The sequence below is a fragment of the Sander lucioperca genome, chromosome 21 (assembly GCF_008315115.2).
Source record: "Sander lucioperca isolate FBNREF2018 chromosome 21, SLUC_FBN_1.2, whole genome shotgun sequence".
In the NCBI taxonomy this organism is placed as follows: domain Eukaryota; kingdom Metazoa; phylum Chordata; class Actinopteri; order Perciformes; family Percidae; genus Sander; species Sander lucioperca.
In genome coordinates, this window is record NC_050193.1 from 22711601 (window position 1) to 22734362 (window position 22762).

The 22762-nt window shown below is 40.5% G+C and overlaps 1 long non-coding RNA gene across 1 annotated transcript; it reads right to left on the reverse strand.

Annotated features, from left to right (window-relative positions):
- Positions 1 to 8735: 8735 nt before the first annotated feature.
- LOC116063979 lies at positions 8736 to 22504 on the reverse strand. The gene is made up of 4 exons (XR_004108408.1): positions 22330 to 22504; positions 17947 to 17953; positions 12375 to 12379; positions 8736 to 8745 (listed from the first exon to the last, which is right to left on the reverse strand). It is a non-coding gene; the product is annotated as an uncharacterized LOC116063979 (long non-coding RNA).
- Between the last annotated feature and the right edge of the window lie 258 nt (positions 22505 to 22762).

Below are 22762 nucleotides of genomic sequence, written 5' to 3' on the forward strand. Positions count from 1 at the left end.
ATAGTTTTTAGTAAAGCCTTAGCCCGGGTCCGATTTTTCGGACAGGTAGACCGGCGCTACAGTATCACATTCTGACGGGTCACAGATTTCTTTGTAACAGCGGAAAAGCCTCTGTTGTATCCAGCCAGGTAAAGGGTAGCAGGAAATTTCTTCATATAGGCCTAATTGTATTTTATTTTTTTATTTTTATAAGTTATCTGTTGTAGTTATGGCTGATACTGGGGCAGGGCCATCACCGGAAAGAAGGAAGTTAAACAAAGAACAACTAAAAGCTAAAAGGAAAAGTGAAAGACAACGGGCAAAATCCGAGTCACACTCGGTCGGGCTTTAACAGATGACAATTATGGGATTGTAATGATTCAAAACCAATCCCGAATTGACCCTCAGGTATGTAATATGTCTATTTCATTCATAAAATAACTTTAGATTGCGCGATGTGGTGGTACGTCAGTAGCCAACATTAAATTACGCCCCCCTTCCATTTAGTGTGGTCGTTTTATTACTTTTAGTCCATGTTTGTCTTGGCCTAATATTGTCTTTTCCCTTGTCCCCCTGAACTTGTGTAAAGTGTCCGTGGGCTTCATGAAATGCGCTATATTAATCTAAGTTATTATTGCGTTGGTTGCTACAACAAACTCTAAATGCTTTGGCTCGTGACACAGTGACAGTTATAACGTTACCCGGTTTAGCTCACGATACATCCAAAGTAGGCTATGTTACCGTATGCAACACTTAAAATGCAACGATGCATCTGTAATGTATTCTCTTATTGTAAATAAATGATTTTCTGTCCAAGCAAAACATTCCTCGCAACTTTATGACCTCCCGGTAACGCTAACTTCTAGAGCTTTACGACAGCAAGTGTGGTAAAAACACTACCGCTATTGTCCAAAGGGGGCCGCTGAAATCAGCACAAACTGAAAGTTACATATAGCTACCTTAAGACGCAAATCCATTGGAAAATAGGGTCCAGTTTGAAAAATACCGAAATTCCGCTTTAATACCGCAAAATTGTTAGGCTAAAACCTACAGCTGGAATACTTAGGAGTATATTAGGAAGTGTATGAAATCAATCAAATGTATATCACCATTGTAGTGCAGTCTATTGATAACATAACCTCATTATAATCTGAAGGCCATTATAATACCTTGTCAGCCAGCAGTATGGCTAATCATCTGCAGATTTACATTTTCATTACTGTGTAAGATGTCAAGGGCCTCTTCTGCCAATCTCCACTTATACACAAATGACACTGGGCCACATTAAGCCTGCACATGCAGAAGCATCAGTCAGCCTCATTATAAATATACTGGTAAACCACAGTGTGTGGACAGATCACCGACCCAAGGATTGGAGTTGTGTGGCATGTTAAGTTAACTGAAGACCATTCAGACAAACTTTGGCCAAACGAATAACAAGTAGTCCCTATTTTAAAATATGGTGCATTATGGTTCATACTACAGGTTTCTGTCAGCCCACAGCTTAATACAACTGCTGTGAAATACTATTACATCTATTAAAGTATTTGAATTTCACTTTTATACATTGTACGAATTAAATCCACATTTAAATGTATTGGTTTGGTTTGGAGTATCCCTGCCATTTAAAAGGTGGGGGTCACCCTGCCTTAAAGAGATGCTCATTCAGAAAGAGATTTATTGCTCTGGGTTACAGTGGAGGTGGTGTTAATGAGGAATCACATGGAGTGTCCACAATGGAAAGATTTCCATTCTGGGAAGCATGATTGTGCTTAGTAAATTTCATGATTTTTATTTGGATATTTTTGGTGTACAGGTGGAAATTTGTTACTGATAGCGGCCAGAGAGAAAAGCTCAGAGGGACAACAAAACCATAATGAATCATCCTCTGTGAACCATGATTAGTCACTGCAAACTATGTGGCAGACGCTGTACTTACTTAGGCATAGCAAGGCTTTGAGCTAAATGCTAACATGCTCACAATGACAATGCTAACATGCTGATGTTTAGCAGGTAGAATTTCAGAACAGAAAAATACTTTGCACATCTATAATATGAGACAGTAGGTCAAAAGTTGCATAGAATCTCTCCCACACTGTCTCCCCCACACTGTCTAACTTGCAAAGCAGGTAGAATATACCATGGTAACAATCTTAGTTTTGTGTGTTGTAACGTGAATGGTGTAGGCAGAGAGATCAGTTATAATTCTGTCTGTTACAGTGTAAGCATCATGCTAACATTTGACAAATAGCATTGAACACAAAGTGCAATTGAGGCTGGTGGGAATGTCATTTGTTTTTTAAATATTTGGTCATAAACCAAAGTATTAAAAAAGATTACCATTCTGACCTGATGATTAAGCGATCACCACAACACATACAATTGATCCTGAGGGGTACATGAATGCCTCTACCAAAATTCCATTGCAATCCTTCCAATAGTTGTCAAGATATACTGAAAATTAAAAATGTAATTAAAAGTCAACAAAAATATTTGGGCTCACTTTATCTAATGTATTGTACAGGCTACAATTTGGAGCAAAATTATTATTTAGAGCCATACAATCATACATATTTACAAGCAATCATATATCATGAATATATATTCTGCTCACAGATTTGTGGTTACTTTTGGAATCCTTTTTCATGCACCCTGAATTTTCTAAAATAACTAAAAATCTAAAAAAAATAATACAAATAACATAACAGTGTCTGACCATTGTCTCCTTACTCTGAAAGCATAGCTTTTGGCTCCATAATAACATCTCTCTCTCTGTGCAGAAGCAGTAAATATGGATGCCCGGCTCTCAGCATGATCAATAATTCCTTCAGCCCCAGATTCCACACTGATAAGGCACTTTGATGTGGACCGAAGTGCAGGAGCGAGAGGCCATCCTAGGGGGAGAAAATGTGAGGAAAAGAGGCTTCATTATTTCAGGCAGCTGTCAGCGGGTCATATTCAATTAGCTCTAACACGTTTGTCGGCTTGGGAAACAAAGCAACAGTATGGAAGAAGGGCTGGATAAATAAATAAATAAAACATCTTGTAATTTGGGGATCCTCTCACAGTGATACCAAATCAGAGCAGGATGCACAGCAGGCGTACTGAGAAACATCAGAGCAAGAGCACGATGTGAAACCGAAAAACAGAGATGCAATCAACTGAAGGGCAGAAAAACCCAAATATCTGACGCCAACAGACCATTTTAGCTGCACTGAAACATGTTTTTGTGGCTCTTGTTTTGAGATATAAATACTGAGAGTACTGAGAGCCTTTTCTCTCTGATGTATTAAAACTTCTATTTTGCTTTGTCCAAATGTATCTCTGATGTCCGTGAAAGAGTACAAGCACCCTTTTTGAGTCTCTTATTTAATTTCACTGGATTGAATCATTTGATATCAAATAGTTCACTAACTGCTCTGTGCAAAGCAAAAGCAGATGTAATGCTGGCTAATTAACTTAGTGACGAATAGCTATTCCAAAAAGCTAATTTAGTTGGATTTTTTTTTTTTTTTTTTTTAATGGGGCTCATGTTATTTCAACAGGGTCAGGAATTTATCAAAAAGCAACTTAAACTGAGCAGTTGAGCTATTGAGATTACATTTGCTTAATTTGCCTCTTCTTTATTTGAATTAGGTCGTCACTGTTTCCTGTCTCAGCATGTGTAAACAAACCTTTTTCTTCTCTCTAAACTGCTCCTTTGAGGTTTCTGCTAAATTAAATATGTGGCTGCTGTCTGAACTCGCAGACTTTAAATGGAAAATGTTGAGCAAAAACTGGGATGAGGACTGAAGTGGTGAAAATGCACAATGAATAAATCATAGACAAAATAATCAAGCGATTTGTTAAATAAAAAGGTACACATTTATCACCTCCTACATGCAGCAGATCTACTGTAAGCAATTAGTGTTTGTTTCTAAATGTCAAAAGAGTAGGCAGGCAGTCTGTTGGAGCAGTCATTATTTCTTGGACCTTGTGGAGCAATTAGCTCCTCAGAATTTAGTTACTTACTCTTCAGTGCACTTGTGGAATAAAAACACAGCATCAGTGCACTTCATCTTCTCTGCTGTTGTTATAAAAGTCAATGGCTAGATAGATAAGATATAAACAGTCTGATGAGTGCACTTAAACTTTATGAATACAAGAATAGTGATTTGTTTGAAACTGAAGGACATTTAAGTGCTCCAGCAGCTGTAGTTTAAAATATCCGGCCCTTTTATCAGATCTTGTAAGAAAAGTAAAACTAATAATATTAAGAAATAAATGTGGTAAAATGCCCCATTAAGGCATATACACATAAATACAGTGCAGTGCCTTCTCAAAGTATCACACCCCTTCACTTTTCTCACATTTTATGATTTATTATTCTATTTAAATATTTTTCCCTCATCTAAATGCCCCACAATGACAAAGCAAAAACAGGATTTTACACATTTTCGCTTCCTTAAAAAGAAGAAAACTGACATATCCCATTGACACAATAGACCCAGGTGCCTCCCATTTCTTTTGATCATCATTAAGATGTTTCGACATCTTGATTGGAGTCAACCTGTAGTAAATTCACCTCATTGGACATGACTGGGAAAGGCACACACCTGTGTATATAAGGTCTCACATCTTCATATAACCGCAAAACCAAGCCATTTGGTGGAAGGAACTGCCTGCAGAGATCAGACAGGCTTACACACTTTTTACTCTGCTTTGTGCCTCTAAATACCCACGCTTGCTAATGATTAAGTGCCGTTTTAAGTGATGGCCGGGGTTGGTGAACCCAAATCCCATTTGATTGGATATATTTATGTAGCTGTCCCTGACTTCAAGATGAACCATCAAAATATTTCTGTAGTCTTACAGGGGAATTTTTTTTATATAGAAATTCTCCAAACATGATTCCACTTTGATTAAAAAAAAAAAAAACACTGAGAAGGTCAACAGAACAGTTCTGTTGTGAGACCAATGTGTTTCAGCTTGTAGCCCTAATCAGGGTTGTCATGGTACACATAACGAACATTTGAAAAGGATGAGCATGGAAGAGAAACATCTAAAGTTAAAATGTATTGAGGCCAATATTATTCTTAAACTGGTAGAGAAGCAAAGGGTGTGTGCCTAATGGTGTATATGGATGACCCCATATTTGGTTTATAAACAAGGCAAGTGCATCTATGTGGAGGTACCCTAACTGCTATGTCTTCTCTTGGTAATGTGGCATACTATGAAACACTTTAGAAAATGCTGTATGGACATCAAAAGCATGAAACTGAAGCTACAAAGAGAACCTGCAGTGAGAAACATAAAAGCAAATTAAATTTAAAAGCTTAAAGGGACCTTGCTGAGCTTGACCAAGGCTTAAATTATTTTACAAGTTTTTCTCTGTATTCTGCACACATAGATGCAAAAGGGGACAAAATACTCATTCCTGCCAATGGTTTGACACTTTTTTAATTTATCTACAGTTGTTGATAAGGTGCCAAGAAATGCAACAATGTACCAGCGAAGGCAGTGAAGAATACGACTTCTATCAAGTAAATATGGATGTAAACAAGGCAGGATTCAAACTTTAAATGCAAAGTAACCTTGTATCATGACCGTGTGTGCAAAAATAACTTGGGAGAACATGTGTTGTATTATTTCTCAACCTGAATAAGTTGCCTTTCAGTGTCTCACATCTCTTTTAACCAATCGCTCTGATGGGCTTCCATGCCTGATTGGTATTCACTGGCGGTGCAGTCGGTCGCTTTCATTTCATGTAAGTTCTGCTCTGCACCCCCCCTGATTGAAATGACTTTCAATCTCTTTGTTCTGGGCAGCGGTCCAGGCCACAGGGCCGGAGAATGAAGCATTGAGGGGGTTTATTAATGTGATATGCTGCACAACCACCGACGATGACGTTCATATTTCTGCCCTGCCACCTCTGAGCAGATCGTCCAGAAGTACAAGATCACCCCAAGGTACCACTTCTGTCAAACCAAGCTGGTTCCTCCATAAAAGCTGAGCTCACCGCCACCAAATAATTTACTGAAACACCATATGTCACATCAGGTCCTGGATTCTTGCCACATATTTCTCACTAACTGTGAGAGAAAGTCACTAATTGAAGCGCTTGACAATTTGACAATTGGAAGCTAATGTCATGTGTTAGCAGGTCCAAATGGCAGCAGGAGGTTCAAGTCTGAATTTCACCCAATTGTTTAATAAGGCCAGTTTAAGTTTTTGATAAAAATCACGCCTTGTGCAGCTGAACATGATGTCAAGCAATCCACTGCTTATTATGTACTGTTACCGAACAAAAATAACAAACAGCACACTCGTTGGGAAGTAAGGAAAGTTTTAATAACTGCAGAAACTCTGCACACTGTGTATACTAATACTATCGTTAAAGAAAATCTTGTTAATGGGCTACGTGTCAGTGGAAGAGCACAAACAACAAGCACAGGTGTTATCAATACTGTTCACTGTCATTAATTGTAAAAACACATACATCACATTTATATTTACAACTAGTTTAGATGAAAAGGCCGCCATTATGACCAGACATGGACCAGATCCAGTTACACTAAAGTCAAGTCAGTCTTGTTTATATGGCCCAGAAATCACACATTTGCCTCAAATGGCTTGACAATCTGTACAGCATATGACACCCTTTGCCCTTTACCCTTAATTCATACAAAGAAAAACCCCACAAAAAAGTCTTTAGTGGGAGAAAAATGGTAAGCAAACAATAAAAGCTGACCATTTTGTCTGGACAGATGAGGAGGTGGAGTTATTGCTCCAAACAACCTTAGATTACAAAGGCACAACAGGGCGTGGACTGGGAGTCCTGCCAGTCAAAATATATAGACATATTGACCGAATTTCTTCAGCAGTATTCTGTACCTGGAGGGACATCATATCCACACGACAAAGATGCTATCTGGAATAGTCAGATATCATCAAAGCTGAAAGCCATCCGGACCAAGTATAGGCAGGCTGTGGATACCCAACGGCGGAGTGGCCATGGGCGAGTAATCACTCTATATTTTGATTTATGTAACGAAATATGGGGTGCCACCGTGAGCAGATTGGAGCAGACTTGCGTTTTTACCCTTTAGACGGGAATGCAACGGTGGAGGGTTTTTCAGATTTCCACTCTGGAGGGTGGTTTCACTTTTTTGTGTTTTTTAAGCCCCAAAAACACCGTCTAAACGAAAGGCACATCTGACAAAATATTGTCGTTTTCACCCGTGAGCGTTGTTGTGTAAACAGGGCCAAAGTCATTTTGGCCAATCTGCTTTTTCTGTCAGAGCCTCCCAGGATTGGAACAATTTTACCGCAACCCATAAGAAACTGTGCCAACTATCAGTCTTCTCCATTAAGAGCACTGGCTTATTAGAAACCAAACTTGTAAACACTAGAACAGTGAGGCTTTATTCGTATTGTCTGTTGTCCTAATCATCTATATTATTAGTGTAAAAGCTGCTCCTACCATTGTATTGTCATGCTATCTGTGATTGTTTTTATTGTTGATTCTGTGTGTCATAAGAGAAGTCTCTCGTCTATTTATTGCAGGCTGTTATGTATCAGCTTTTTACTGCTTTTTTATTGTTAATTGGGTTTTAATGCTTTTATTCTTAATGTCTGTGCTTTTAACCATTGCCTGTCCGGCATTATTATTATTGCTTTCTGGCTAACCATGGCATATTTTCAGAAACAATATTAATATGTATTAATACAACTGTCCCTGTCAAAGTAATAAACTACAGAGTAGTCAAAAGTAATGATAGTAAAATTACAAAATAAGTAATAAGAGAACAAACTAATAATATGGATCTGGGAAGACGTTGGGCAACTTTCAGTTGCTGCTAAGCATTGATAGGACCGGGAACACAAAGGAAAGAAGACAGTGTGGAGGAAAAACTCAAGGACAACATTAACACAGAGGGAGAAAAGACAAGAGATGCTGAGTGACGCTGAAGCAGTTAATTCCAGACAATAAGTGATGCCCCAAAAATGGGACATTTGGGAACCACTGGTTGTGTACATGTTGGCTTGTGACCCGTTAAAGCCAAGGGCCAACCTAAAAACGTTTTAATGACACTGTTGAGGTGGTTCGAGGCAGATGGCTGTCCACCAAGAGCCGGGTTCTGTTCGAGTTTTCTGCCTGTTAAAAGGACGTTTTTCCTCGCCAAATGCATTCTCTTGGGGGAATTGTTGGGTCTCTGTAAATGATATGTGTCCTGCGGTAACTTCTGTTATGATTTCACACTTTTTCAATTTAATTGAGTTGAACTTGGCTGTTGTCTCTCAGAATCTTGATGTTGATGTGGCAAAACCTCATTGGAAGGAGTTGGGGTGGACATCTCGCCTCCTACTGTCATTTTGACAGTTGGCATGTTTTGACAAAGTCAAAAGAGAAAAACAAAAATTTAGAGAAACCCGAGTAAGTAGACATAATCTTTTGCAATAGAACCATTTTTCACTCTTCTTTGATAAACTTTTGTCGTTTTGTGACCCTTCATATTTATCCACCAAACCCCAGGATGGGAATCCCTGCTCCAAAGTGCTGAGGTACATAGTTAAATGGTCTCACTTTGTGTTCTCCTGGAGGTGTTCCACAGTTGGATGAGTCTGCTGGTGTGTGCCTGTTCGACATCAGGAGACATGAGGAGGTGGTTAACAGCAGCAGCGCAGGCTATTAGCGGCCTGTAGATGTTCAATTAGCGGTGAGATTCACACAGGTGGTGTTGATCACGATGTCCAAGGTGGAACAAGGTCCAGGGCATCTGTCGACTCCAACAGCCCCTGCCAGGGGAGACACTCGTAGACATCTGTTCATCATGGAGCTCCAAATGAACAAAATCTCCTTCCCACTTAACACAAATGGCAGGCACTCCGAACGCTCCTGACGCTGTCTCTATTCATCGCGACTCAATGTTTCATTATCTGCCATGTTTCTCTTTTCTAGCTCCACAACTGCACACACACACATGCCAATGATCCCCAGAATGTAGGCACCAGGCAGTGCAACCCCCAGATAGAACTGGGCTAGAGTACAGTATGTGGCTGCGAGTGTGATCCTCAGCGGAGGGAACCTAGATACACCAGTGACAACCTGTATATAAAGCTCTCAATCTGCCACGCGCTGAAGGGGAAATAAATAGCCTTCATCTCAGTGAAAGTGTGCTCTCCTGGTCTGCAAAGTGGTAAATCTTGCTCATTGTGAAAGTGGGACATGCTGAAGCATACTGTAGAGGGGAAAGAGACAAAGAAGAAGACAAGGGCACTGGAGCAGGCGAGGGAGGAGAGGAGGGGGGAAAAAGCATGATAGGTTCCCCTCCCTGTGTAGCCATCGTTACATTTCACTTACATTATCTGCATTATTCACATTCTCCCCTGGGCCATCCCGCTTGGACGACCTTCCCTTCACGATACCACGCTGAGATTACATGTTGACAAAGCAATCAGTGGGAACGAACCCAAGTCGGCAAATGTCATCTGTGTCCTCTCAGAGTTGGTGGTTTTCTCTTCATGCCCTCATCTTGAAAAGAGTCGGTCATCCAGACCAATTCAGAAGTGTCCCGTAATTATAGACTTGTCAGTACTGATTTTCATCAACAACTGTGCATGTTATGATCCGGCAGGAATGTTAATGAGTCCTCAATTGGAGTTAATCAGCTGCAGGCGCCGCAGTGGCCGCCTCAGCATTCCCCCATGGTCCTCTGCGCGGCTGTCAAATGTACACTCCAACGCTGTGCATTTTATGATGGGGCCAGTGGACAATAAGATGCTACAAGACATGACTTTACTGTTCTGCTCTACCCCTGGGTTTCATAAAAGAAAGTGCTTCCCCGGCAAAATCTTTTATTTTTTAGTCAAAGTTTATGTCCACTCGCTTCGTTACTCTTGACTCGGTGAACAATCCCTTCAATTAATTAGGAGAGCTATTTCTTCTTCAGACCGGCCTCCCAGAAGGTTACAGATTCTAAAGAAATTCTTTAGCTAATGAGAGCTGGTGAGCACTTTGTTCATTTTAATGCGCCTCGGCTGGAAAATCTTTTGACACATTGTGAAGGGCTCTGTAAGAGAAAGGTCTGAGAATGTGCACAGCATGGCAATGTAACCGGAACAGAACGGTATGTTACCGTAATTGTGTGTGTGTGTGTGTGTGTGTGTGTGTGTGTGTGTGTGTGTGTGTGTGTGCTGTAAATGTCATACGACTATTGAGTTGGAGATGTATGACAAATCCTCAGGAGAAGGTGCAGAGATGGCTTGGAGTCTCTCCATGACTCCTCACTGTTCTTCTACTCTTTTATTGCATTGATTAATTAGGGCCCTAGTGCCAACAGCAGTGAAGGCCCTATTGAAACTGAAGGAATTCTTCCTTTCCTTTCCTTTCCTTTCCTTTCCTTTCCTCCAGCAAATGAATCGCCTTTTTGAGGGGCTTAACATTCTCAAAAACTCACCAAAATTGGCGGTCGCATCAATCCTGGTGAAAATGTACGTATTTTAAGGGTTTTGGGGATAGGCGCACAAAAATGGCTCGCTAGCGCACCCTACAAAGTTACAAAAATGTAGCCCCTGCAGTACGTTTAACGTAGACAAACTAAACTTGGTAGACATATGTGGCATGTCAAGACGTACAAAAAAGCTCATTGGAGCCATACCCTAAAACCAACAGGAAGTCCGCAATTTTGAATTGAAAGTTTGAAATTAGTGCGATTTTGGCCATTTCCACATGTCGTACTTTAACGAACTCCTCCTAGAGATTTTATCCAATCAACTTCAAACTTCAACTTCTTTGGTCTGTGCCATCTTAAGACCTTAGCGATGAAAAGTTGTTAAAAGAAAAACTTTTTGTCATAGGGCATGGCCGTGGCGGGGCGGCCATTTTGTGCGTTTAGCCATCGAAACAGGAAGTGGGTGTAACTTGAATGTACATTGTCCAATTGGCTCGAAACTTTTCAGGATTCATAAGTGTCCAACCCTGAGGACATGTAAAGGCCGATATTTACTCAAAGTCATAGCGCCCCCTAGTGGCAACAGGAAGTAGGCCTAAAAGTCAAGGTGCTATACTTTAACGAACTCCTCCTAGAGATTTCATCAGATTGACTTCAAATTCAGTGTGTGTCATCTAAAGACCTTAACAATGAAAAGTTATTAAAAGCTAAACTTTTCGTAAAACGGTGTGGGTGTGGCGTGGCGGCCATTTTGAGCATTTATCGATGAACAAAGAAGTTGTTGTAACTTTAGTGTACATTGTCCAATTTGGCCGAAATTTCTCACTATTGACAAGACTCCAGGCCTGAGGACATTTATAGGCAAAAATTGACTTTTGGTCATAGCGCCCCCCGCTGGCAACAGGAAATCAGCCTTATATGACAAACATCATCCAATTTACATGAAACTTATGTGTGGTCTACATGTGATACTGAGCCGCCCCCTATACTTTAACCACGCCCACTTACCCAGCCCACGCCCCCTTTCATAACATTTGAACCGTTTAAGGTAGAGTCTTGTGAGGTGTCACTGAACTCAGCAGAGAGTTCCTTCTTCATTGGTGATGGTTTGGCCCGCCCACTATGCTTAAGCCATGCCCACTTTCATAACATTTGAACCGTTTAAGTTAGACCCTTGTGTGAGGTATCATTGAACTCAGCAGAGAGTTCCTTCTTCATTGGTGATGGTTTGGCCCACCCCTATGCTTAAGCCACGCCCCCTTTCATAACTGGTGTCCCGTTTAAGGTAGTCTTATGTGAGGTATCAATGAACTCAGCAGAGACTTCTTTTTTTATTGGTAATGGTTTGCCCCGACCCCTATGCTTTGGCCATGCCCCCTTTCACAGCTAATGTGAACTGTATGACGTAGAGTCTTGTGTGAGGTATTATTGAACTCAGCAGGGAGTTCCCTTTTCATTGGTGACGATTTGCAGTGTCTGAGTGCTGCGCAAATGCATGGTTGCAAGGAGCGGTGTCCGCCAGTAACCCCGACGCACGCAGAGGTGTGAGGGCCTGTTCAACGCTGCTTGCAGCATTAATTAAACTCATAACCATATACATGTACTGAAAAACAGTGGTGTAAAGTATCTAAATACAATAAAGTAATAAAGTACCTAATTTGACACAATTATATAATCCAAAATTACAAATTTGCCTCAAAGGGCTTTACAATCGGTACAATATGTGACACCATATGACACCCTTTCCATAGACTCTTGATAATTAGGGAAAATTTGACCAAAAAGCAGACTTGCAATACATGTGTACTGTACACAGACTAGACAGACATAAAAAATAGTAACATTACAATGTGGAAAAAACAGAATGAGCAAATTAGGTAAATAAAGTAAGTACTGTAATGAAGTACAGTTCTGAGGTATTTCTACTTTGCTTGAGTAATTACTTTTTTTGCTAAATAATACTAACGCTACTATCAATAAATACGCTACTACCAGTAGGCGATTAAAGGGGTGATGCCAGGGGGTAAGTGAAATGAGGGGGTTTATTAAAATTGCCCTTTATTAACCTGCCATCCCCCTCTGCATCTCCTAGTAGCAGAGGCAGGGTGCCGTGTGCAGGGGCAGAGTTTTTTTTAGTTGAGTATGTTAGTCTAGTCTGTCCAGCACATTGATCCTTTATCTGATCTGAGGTTTGTGCAAGTTAGAATCTTTGGCCCCGACCATGGCTCTGAAATATACCTAACTGTGCACTGATAAATCAATGGCGCTGTCCGTGGTGCTGAAGTAGCAGACAGATTTGTAATTTTTTTTCTTTCTGAATGCCGCCCTTCTGTCAGTTTAATCTTGGATCTAAAATATTCTCAAAACCATACAGTCTATATATATATATATATATATATATATATATATATATATATATATATATATATGTATATATATATATAAAAAAAAATACAGAACCAAAAGATTTGGCCATGGGGCGGTGGGCTAGTCGTTAGTGAACACAACAAACAGGCTCTGTCCACCCCCTGTTAAAAATCAACATATCGTCTACTGGCTATTACCACATGTCATAGTGAAATACTGTAACTTTTACATCCATTACTGTTATGCTTACTACTTCATTTGAAGTCCTAGCCCAGTAACAGAGCAACATGATCATTCATTAGGCGTGGTGTTTGTGTTGACTTGATAAATGTAAGTCCAATAGTCTCTCTTTTAGCTGGTCTCCACCAACTCCTGAGGGAATTATCTGTCTCTTCAGCTGCTAAATGCTCCACTGTGTTCACCAGCTAGTCTCTAACTGTGTCTGTTTGCTGCTGAGCAGGTAGTGTACAGTGGGGTTCTACAGCTATCAGCTGAACAGCTGAACAGCTGCTGCTGAAAACAACACTGATCCGACTGGTGAGTAAACGCAAACAGACAAGTTACGGGCCAGAAACCTAAAACAATATCCTGAAAGACAAAAATGCTCCACAGCGCTGATGTTCTCTGTGGGTTGGTCACTATGATCAAGCCCTTTTTATATTATGCATAGTCATTGAATCCTGTGTTAATATACACATTGATTATTGCAGCTTTACGTATAACTTTAAATGCACATTTCTACCTGCTATGTTTTATTTCTACATTATGGCATTTTTATTTTACTTGAGTACCCTACAATTTTGGCATTACACGAGCAACTAAATCAACATGATCTCAGTGCTCAGAACCTTTTCCAGAACATTTGCTAGTGTGTACGTGCCAGCATGATAAAGAATAAAACTCTTTAACCTGGCCAACCTGCATATTTGTTACAGTCATCTATGTGTATGCCCCCTCATCACAGCTTGTCAGCCATAAACAAGTTTGTGGCATTTAAAAAGAAACCTCACAGTCACAAATCACCTTGCCTGTGTTTGACATTAATCAGTGAAGCATTTTAATTACCTTTTGGAAGTGTACATTCTCAAACAGAGGCCGCTCCTTGTCTAATCATAAAGCTAAAAAACTGCTTCTCTGCTCACATGGTTGTAGAAATTCCTTTTGAAAAACTTAACTCGGTTTATTCATCAGGCTCAGCCGTTGTTCCACTAATGACTAGCACAGTGTGTGTTTGACGTGCCGGCACCGGATCGGCAGCAGCTGACTGCACACGGAGCCCCAATGCCAGCGGTACTGTCAGTGAATTCTAAGTAGGACACTGTGGCTGTAAGAACAAACTCCTGAAAGCTAGTGGAGCTTCTTTTTTTTTTGGTTTAACTTCTTGTGCCGGCTCAAAGCGGGGATGGAGTGAGGGCAAGCAATGAATCACAATCCACAGTTTGTCCTTCACCTAATTTCTCACAGCCACTGAGGCTCGGGTGATTTAACCTGTTGCGCACACGCGCACACACACACACACACACACACACACACACACACACACACACACACACACACACACACATCCTCATTTGTGAGATAAGGAAATGTGTGTGCACTGTATTTTCTACTGGAGTTTTTTGGTTGAAGTGCACATTGTGGAAGACACTTTATTTTTTAACACATTAGACATCAGATGTTGCAGCTTTACAAATGGTTCCTACTGCAGATTATCAGTGGGGTTTCTGCAGTGGATTTTAAATGGCTGATTCACCGACATTACAAAAATAACAATTTGCTCACTTACGTCCTAGCGGTATCTAGCAAGACAAGTAGTTTTGATTTTATTTTCACATATTTAGAGATATTGGGGTGGAGTCAGAAATTACAAATATACACATTATCAATATACATTTATCAAGCTGATTTAAGCAGCAAATTGGCCACCATTCTTTAGTGCCCAGCCACCATTAGAGGCACACATTACAGAATTTTAAGCCCAAGTGATTTACCGTTTCTTACTAAACTACACCGTGGGCATTGTAGTAAACTTCTCCACCATAGTTTTTATGTACACAGACTCGTACCTTCAACTTCTTTATCAACAAATCAGATATTGTTTAACACAATTGTACGAGGATTCAACTGGGAGTATTTCATGCCGGTTCAAGTGCTACGACTGTGAATACGCAACATGAATAGGACTTACACTTCCATGAGGCACCCTGAAAGCTCCTCTATACTGTGCTGCTCTACTGTGTCATTTCATGCTGTATTCTGATTGGTTGGTTTGTAGACATGGGTCGTAGCAGCAGTCACATTGAGCGAATTTGGTTCTAAATTTATTACATTGTCAAAATTTTCTTTTAGATTCTTCAAAACTCTAAATCAGCTGAGAGTGAACTTGTCTTACAATAAACTCTGCAGTGAAAGTTGGATTGACAACCAGAAAGTTCTTCACATTTTTCTCACGATAATAAACTTTTGTCTGAGACAGCCCAAAAAGGCACAGTGTACAGGGGCGCTTTAACCTCAAAGTAGCTCAGATTAAAAGGGTAATTTATGAAGTAAAGAGAATACATTCAACAGCAAACAGACTTGACTATGATGCTAGCTTTGTTCATAAAGAAAATCACAATATGAATATGAATCAAAAGCCACTATTGTAGAATTTTCAAATTTGCAATTTAAAGAGGTGTAATTTATTAGGCCGGCTACACATGTGTCCGCTGCGTGACGTGTCCGTTTATATTTCGGCTCCCATGTTAACAGGTTAGAGCTTACACACTGCCTGCGTGACACGCACGTCTCAGGTGCGGCTCGAGCCGCACTGAAAACGTGTGCATGCTAGAAATAGAACCGACGCCTATTTTTCACACGACACGCAAGCATGTTGGAAGCGTTTCCAGGCAAAATAGAATAGGAAAATATGTTTATATGTCATTTTGACATGAATATATATTAATAAATGACATGTTGATGTTTGAAAGTCTCTAGGTTTTGATATAAATGCAGATTTAAATAATTTGATTTTCTAATATTGCACCTGTCAATACAGAACGAAATATTCTGTAGCCTATTATATTTTAAAAAAGCATTTTTAAGTCAGAAAATCTCAATATCCTGTTGAGATAATCTTTGAGTCACTGCTGCTAATCAACAACTCTACCAGCTACATAGTGATATATTGTGATAATCTTATCAAAAGAGGTAGTAAGGACTTTTCCCCTAAATGATAAGGCGTTTGTCTGTCATCTGTGAGAGCAGTTATACAGTAGGTTACAGAAGGCATGGACAAGTCTGGCATATGAAAGTACTTCCACGTAGAAAAGATAGTGGCTTTATCGTCATTTTCCACATTTGCACTTTCTATGGCTGAAAGCTCCTTCAGTTGGCAGTTGTCCCTTTTAGCTTCAGACATAATCATCCCCCGCAGAATTTGAGGCCTCAATCAAAGAGCCACATGCACGACGTGCATCGTCTGAAGAGCACTATACAAGACAGATCTACATGAAACACCTGGGGACAGTCATTACAGCCCAGCAGCGTATCAACCACTGAATCCAAGAAATACCCCCAAGAGGAGAAGGTCGCCCCGCCCGATCCTCCGCTGAGGCTGCAGATTGCAGGAAGAAGGGACGCTGGCAGACAGAAATGATTGACGTTTTCTTGATGGTTGCTTTTGTCAGATGTTGAATTTTTGGGAAAGAGACAGGGTGTTCTTTTGTTCACAGCAAAATGACATCACACATCAAAGTGTTTTTACAGGTGTTAAGAAGTACTACTGCATTTGGGAAAAAATATGGACGTCATCTTTGTGACGTCACCAATAGGTTTCTGAAGAGCCAAAATGAAGCTCAAAGTGGGTGGCTCCATTTTGCCATTTTGGCAATGCCTGACATCAGCTAGTCTACATATACCGACGATGTCTCATTTACGGGATAGTTGCCGCAAGGGGTTCTGCTCACCTTCCGCTTTCTTTGTGTTGTCATTCTAAACTCCTAGTAGGTTCGGGAAACATCCTCCGAGCTAGAACCGACAGTCATACACAACTATATTTATCTTTTTGTTGAGTACAATTCTCATCACACACTCAACAGCCATTTTAATACCAGAGCTCCCCTGCCTACATGTTTCCACCAAAACAAGTTCCTTCCTGAGGCTATTTTGCAGAGGCTCTGTTGCTCCGTCCGGCGCATAGCGCCGCCCAAGACGATTGTGATTGGTTTATAGAAATGCCAATAAACCAGAGCACGTTTTTCTCCCATCCATGAATGTTGTGTGGATAGCCAGACCCCCCATCCGCAGCACTGTAGAAGAAGGTCTAGCAAGACTAGACATCGGCTTATCCAAAAATGGGCAAAGAGGTGCAGCGTGGTGGAGCTGAGGCGGGCTGAATGAACCCTGCAGTCTATGCTCGCCTCCTGTCTCACCTGTCAATGAATGGCCTTAATTAAGCAGAACTTTAAGCCTGAATATAATTCAAAAGGTTGAGGTTTTTTTTTAAATAAAATCTGCTGTAACATTCTGAAGCCAGCCTAAAGTGGCCTCTCGATAAACTGCAGTTTTGGCAATTCCACATCTCTGACCAAACTGTTGCTGGTTGAGTTGCATTCTGGGAAATGTAGGCGCCAAAAAGATGATATCTCTGGTTCTGCTACATTGATGGTGTTTCATCCATCTTCTCAAAATCCCAAAATGTTATAGGGCTGTGAATTTGGAGTACTTTTATAATTCTTGTATTTCATTTCTAAAATCACTAATATATTTTGGAATAATTCTAAAGGATATTTCTCTTGTATTTTTAATTTATCATATTATAAAGTAATATACATCTTGTAGATATATTTCTCATATGATATCAGTATAATGTTAAAGGGACTGTCAGTCATGTCATATCTCCTCAAGATAGGAGAGGTTCATTTGAGCCAACTGTCACAGGTGCCAATTAAATAAGCAAAGCTCAGAAAAAGATTAACGATATCTACAGACAGATGTTTTGCAGTCTCTGATGCCTCTCTGAACTCTGATGCAGCCACCTTGAGCTTTTTATTTGGGTCAAAATTACATGTATTTGTCATATTTAGAATGTATCTCAATCTCACTTTGAAATCAAGACAAGAGATGCTTTAAATATTCAATAACTATAGAAGACTGTGTCCCGTCTGTCTATTACAACCACTCTAACATGCGCTCTGTTCTTTACAATCGCCTGTGAAGAAAAATAGTGCTGATTAAGTTGTTAGTGTCCCTGCAGCCTGCAGAGAACCCGCAGAAGGAAGTTGCTTTTTTCCAGCTGACAGTCACCTGAAAGAGTGTCCTGATAAACACTGAGGTTAGGCTGAGTTACCGCGGTAGGGTTAAGTAGAAATAAGACGGTTCCTTCTAGTCTGAAATCAAAGCCAGGAAAAACAGTCTGACTTTCAATTAACATTCTCGTGCCCTCCCCATCACTCCATATTTGCATCACGGGGCTCACCTCGCCTTACACATATACTTGTTTACGAGGAAGGAAATTGAAAAGTGGAGTGTGACTTGACTTTGTGGAGAACATCCTGTTGGGGAAATGATCAACCTACCGTATCAGCCATCACTCCAAAAACATGCCTGTCCTCCCTAACGAGGCACGGGGCATGGCAGATGTCACAGCCCACGGGGAGGTTCACTCAGTGGTTAAAATTATGAGAAGGACTCGGGGAACAGGGGCACATATGTTACTGGAAGTAAGCTCTGAGATTCCACGAGTTTGAGTTAGTGTCAGGTCAGTGTACCCAAAATGTCACTAACATCATCTCTGTGTCTGTTTAGATGAGGGAGCTGTTTAACACTTAATGTTTAGTGATGGCATTTTATAAATCTTTAGCAATATATTTATATAAGTACATAAGTATTGTTTTTTTGAGTTAATGGCCTATAAATTTAAAGATCTAAGAGCCTTTTAGGTCTGGAACAAATGATTATTTTAATTATCCATTATTTTGACAAGTATTTTCACGATTCAGTAATTGATTATTTCTTGAAAATATCAGAAAACAGCGGCCAACCAACAGGTTCTGGAAACTGGAACCAGAGAATGTTTGCTATATTTGCTTGAAAAATAACCTAAAACGAGGCTTTTCCCTGAACATTTTTGTGCCTAAACCTAACCAAACCCTTAATGTTTTTTTGTCCTAACTTTGGAGCTGTTTTACATAATGTCCGCATTCAGGGACGGTCGGAATTCTAACAATCCGACGAACAATCAACGTTTTTTTCAGCTTCTATCTTGGGTAAGTGTTTTTTCTTTGTCAATCTTTTAAGCAAAATATGCTTTTTCTAACCCGCCGGCGGGTTTTGGGGTTAGGAGGGTTAACATCAATATAATAATTATCAATATCTACGTCAAATGGGGCCAAATTATGCACATTTTGAGGAATATATAATTTCTGTACCTGCATATGTTTGCATGCTTTACAGTTCAAAAACATTGTTCCACTTATACTGGCCCTTATCTAGCTGTTCTAGCTCCCAGTTCTTCGAAGCCCCCCTATCCCTATAAGTTCTAGGCGCATGCGCACGCAGTGACTGGCAGCGAGAGAGTAACCTAAACCTGATCCTGATAGCGCACAATGTTTTCACTGGCCAGCTGCCACATCACCCGCCCAATACATTTCAATACCAGATTTCATGGCAATGTGCCCTGTAGATTAAGATATTTCATTTTCATTGATTGATCTGATGTTCCGAGTTAACGTCAATCACAAATAAAATCCCTGGTTTTGTTATAGCACCTCATGGTGCACACCAATCCCCAGATTTCCTCCCAGCTCACCGTTGTTTTAAAACTCATCACAGTTTGAATTTGGGTGCACTATTACGAAATCTGCAGGCGTGTCTAAAGTGTCAGCATCCCTGCCTAAAAAAAGTTATCTCCCAAAGACACGGGAAGGAATTTGGTTTCTATATTCCTGTCAGATTCTTGTTCTTTTGTTCAAGTCTCAAAAGAAATATCCACGTAGATATAAAGTTAGAAAGAACTGTGTGTAGGCTGCAGAGACATATAGGATTACAAAAACTCCTATGTCAGAGCCCTGCAAGGCATTTAAGGTAGTAATTACCAAACTGAGGGGAAACAACTGCATTACCTGATTGTCTATTGATTCTGTATGTTCTGCTGTAAACAGATTTAGCTTCGCCAGGGGCCGAACGTGCAATAGGACCAGCTAGCAATGTGTACATGCAGTAAACACAATGCATATCATATTCGGTGTGTGTTTCAGTCGCATTGAATCCAAATAAATCAGTTGAAAAAACTTGTGTTGCCCAATGACATGGTCTCGTCTGTCGACATAATGAGCTGTGATTTCCCTCCAAATACAAATGCAACAGGACTTTGATGTGATGGCTGGGTCGCAATTTCAAAAAGAACATTCGTCTTTTTTAGTTTTCAGAAGATGAAACACAAGCCCGGCTATTTATGCTCCATTATTTAATGGTGCATGTGACTAGTCCAAAAGAAACATTTGTCTTGGCTGCAGCAGTCTGTTAGTATCTGCCTATTAATCGAAATTCTCATTCCAGCCTTTGGAGAAGATGTGTATCCTTGTATACTTACCAAACAGGCTGGCTTTGTTTACAAATCAGATTGATCACGTTTTCTTTTTCTGCTCCTAACAGAAGGCAGCGTCTGAATTTGAAACACAGAGTGAAGACACGGAGCTCAGCGATATTTGCCCCTTTTTCCTGACCTAAACAGGAGCCGGTGACGCAGATTGATTTTGTTTTGCTGTGAGGCTGCGTGATAAGCAGAGGGAAAATAATGAGCATTGTCTCATTAATGGATAGAGAATGCATTATGGGTCATACATTTCAAATGAATTATGCATAAGGAATAAACAGCCACGATGGCAGTGGGCTATATATCATCAGAGAGGCCAAATCATTTCCTAGGGAATGTTTGATCGCGTCTTCTACACATGAATGACACTTAGTGACCCTTCATTGATAGCGCTGTATTGGAAATGCATCACTGCAAATTGTGAAGGTGGGGCTGTTGTCATGCTGCCATGTCTTAGAGTGTAGAAGGCCTCCTGTAATGAGCAAACATTTTGTCACCACAACTGTTTCCATAACAACCTTACACAAGGAATCCGCTGAGGATTGCCTTTTTACAGTTTCAATCATAACTCAACAATTTTCTTCTTCTTTCCTTTGAATATACGCACTATATAGACATTCAGGAAATTTCATTTCCTTTTAAAAGAGGTTTTTGATGTAGTGACAAATTTAACATAAAACGAGATCAGCAGATTTGAAGCCACTGATTAATATTTATTTTTATTGTGCAATTCATTGTAAACTGAAACTTAAAAACACACGCTGGCACCAACCAACAAGTACAGCTAATGTGCTGCAAATGTCCTGATGCTAGGGAGCAACAATCAGTGGTGCCAACGAATAGCGTAGGTTCAATTCCAATGGGAAATGGAAAGAGTCACTTTTAGCTGAGCGGGGGATTAAGGTCTAAAGACTTGTGTGCTTTTAGAGTCCGTAAAGTTTATTACGCCCCCTTAATAACAAATGTATTGAATGGAAAGAACAACATTATGGAGATGAAGTCTTACTACTTTGGGCAGAGGGCTTTACACTAGAGTGCGGATCGGGCCGCATTTTTCTGTCCGAGCCTGACCCGTGTCCGACAGAGCACTAACCGAGCCCGGCCCAAGCCCGACAGGCACTAAGATAGACCCGAGCCCGACACAGTTAAAATCTCATTTTTTTCTCATACTAATGACACATGTACGTTTGTTTGTGTGGAAAGCCCGCTTTTATTAAGCAACTGTAGGAAGGCATTCGGAAATGTTAACAGATGAGCGCATCAGTGCACACGAGGCAACAAGCGCACGTTGACACAGGCGCGCACCTACATAATAAGCTGTTTTAAATTTAAAATGTTCAATGCTTTATCGCGCTGATGTGACCGAGCCCGACCCGAACCCGAACAGCATTTCTAAATATCTGTCCGAACCCGGCCCGTCGGGTACCGTCGGGTACCGCCGGGTCCCGACGGGCTTTACACACCTGCTTTCACAATCTCATGTCCTCACACCACCCAAACAAATCTCACGGCAAATAAAATGGAATTACAACTAGGGATGCACTGAATCCAGGATTCGGTTTTGGATTCGGCTGAATATTGGGCTTTTTGACAGGGTTCGGTTTCTGCCGAACCTTCAAATTTTTTTCCACCGAACCGTACGCTTGCACTGCTTGCTGGTTGACGTAATGATGCCGCCGTTGATTATGGGAAGGTGTTTACGTAGGTGGACCGTTCAATGCAGTAGGCTGTGAGAAAGTGAAAATGGAGCTTGTGAGCAGAAAAGGTGTTGTTTGGCAGTACTTTCAGTCAAAAGAAGGCAAGCAATTCAAGTCGAGCTACATGTTCAATTTGCAATGCCAATTTGTATCGTGGTGGCAATGTCCCTAAACAATACACAACATCGCCGCTGTTAAAACATTTTTGTATGAAACATCCGAAAGAATACGAGTTGTGCATGAAGGAATCTAAAGACAGCAGCCAAAATGCAGCAACTTCAGGTACGATGTGAAAAGAGCATGTGAATTCAACATCAAGGTGTTACATTTAACTATTTTAGAGGCTGTGGACGTTGTTTACTTCATTAATGTGTTTACTGTGTTAATGGACTGAGGATGGGAGTAGGATTCGGTATTCGGTTTAGGAGTCGGCAGAATCTTAACCAGTGGGTTCGGTATTCGGCCGAACCCCAAAAATCTGGATTCGGTGCACCCCTAATTAAAACACCTTTAGCTGTGTAGGTTATGTACAGTAGGCTTTCTCCACACAAAAAACAATGCCTGAACATCAGGCCTTATCTTCACATTTCAGTACCAACATTGGTTACAGAGCGCACTAAAGCTTTAGTTTGCAAAAGCGCACACAAAAAGACAATACAAAATAAATATAAACCAGGCATATTTAGTTTAATTTGTTTGTCCTGAGCATG